Consider the following 761-nt stretch of genomic DNA (forward strand, 5'->3'; position numbering starts at 1 on the left):
ATATCCTAGCTCAAGGTTTAGACATGCTCCAAATGAAACAAGAAGTTATATCCTAGCTCAAGGTTTAGACATGCTCCAAATTACCAACTATTTTCTGTAAGGTCTACTTTATATGACATGAGAATAAATTCAAGATTTCAAGTTGGTTGGAGCAAGTTCGGAACCTAAAACTCATGCTAGTTATTATTGGTTCAAATGATTACGTTACAAACATACAATATTGAGAACCAACAACAATACCTCAAGCAGAGGTCATGTTCATGAAGCCTTGGAAGGCATGAAGCGGAGCAAGTTTGAAATAACTCAAGAATGTTACACCTTATGCCTCAAGAAAATTTGTCTCTTTAGGTGGGATGCCATGGTATATGTACCATGAGCAGGATTCTATGATGAATTTCTTATCTCCCTCACCTAAATGAGATGTCCTGCACCACGATTTGCTAGCAGGATGCCACGATTATGACAACGCCACCCATGCACTCATGGGGAGAAAATTAAGAGTTACTTCATAAGAGTTTTCATGGTTAAAATACGATGCATGACATGACAACCTCTAAGGTTTAGTTCCTGAAAATGTGTTGTCGTTCCTTATTCTGTGTTTCCGCATCAAGGTCATTTCATAAAGGTCCTATTGGGAGTTGAACCCAAGTCGTTGGATTCAAAGTCCAAAGTGCTAACCACTACACCATAGAACCCCTTGTAAAAATTTATTTTGGAATGGTTTTCCTATTTTATGCAGATTCCACAAGAAGAGAGATCCT

General features: G+C 38.2%; 1 non-coding gene across 1 annotated transcript; it reads right to left on the reverse strand.

Moving 5' to 3' along the window:
* Nucleotides 1–623: 623 nt before the first annotated feature.
* On the reverse strand, nucleotides 624–695 carry TRNAQ-UUG. Its single transcript has one exon. It is a non-coding gene; the product is annotated as a tRNA-Gln (tRNA).
* Nucleotides 696–761: the final 66 nt, after the last annotated feature.

The sequence above is a fragment of the Cucurbita moschata genome, unplaced genomic scaffold (genome assembly GCF_002738365.1).
Source record: "Cucurbita moschata cultivar Rifu unplaced genomic scaffold, Cmos_1.0 Cmo_Scf02619, whole genome shotgun sequence".
Taxonomy (NCBI): Eukaryota; Viridiplantae; Streptophyta; class Magnoliopsida; order Cucurbitales; family Cucurbitaceae; genus Cucurbita; species Cucurbita moschata.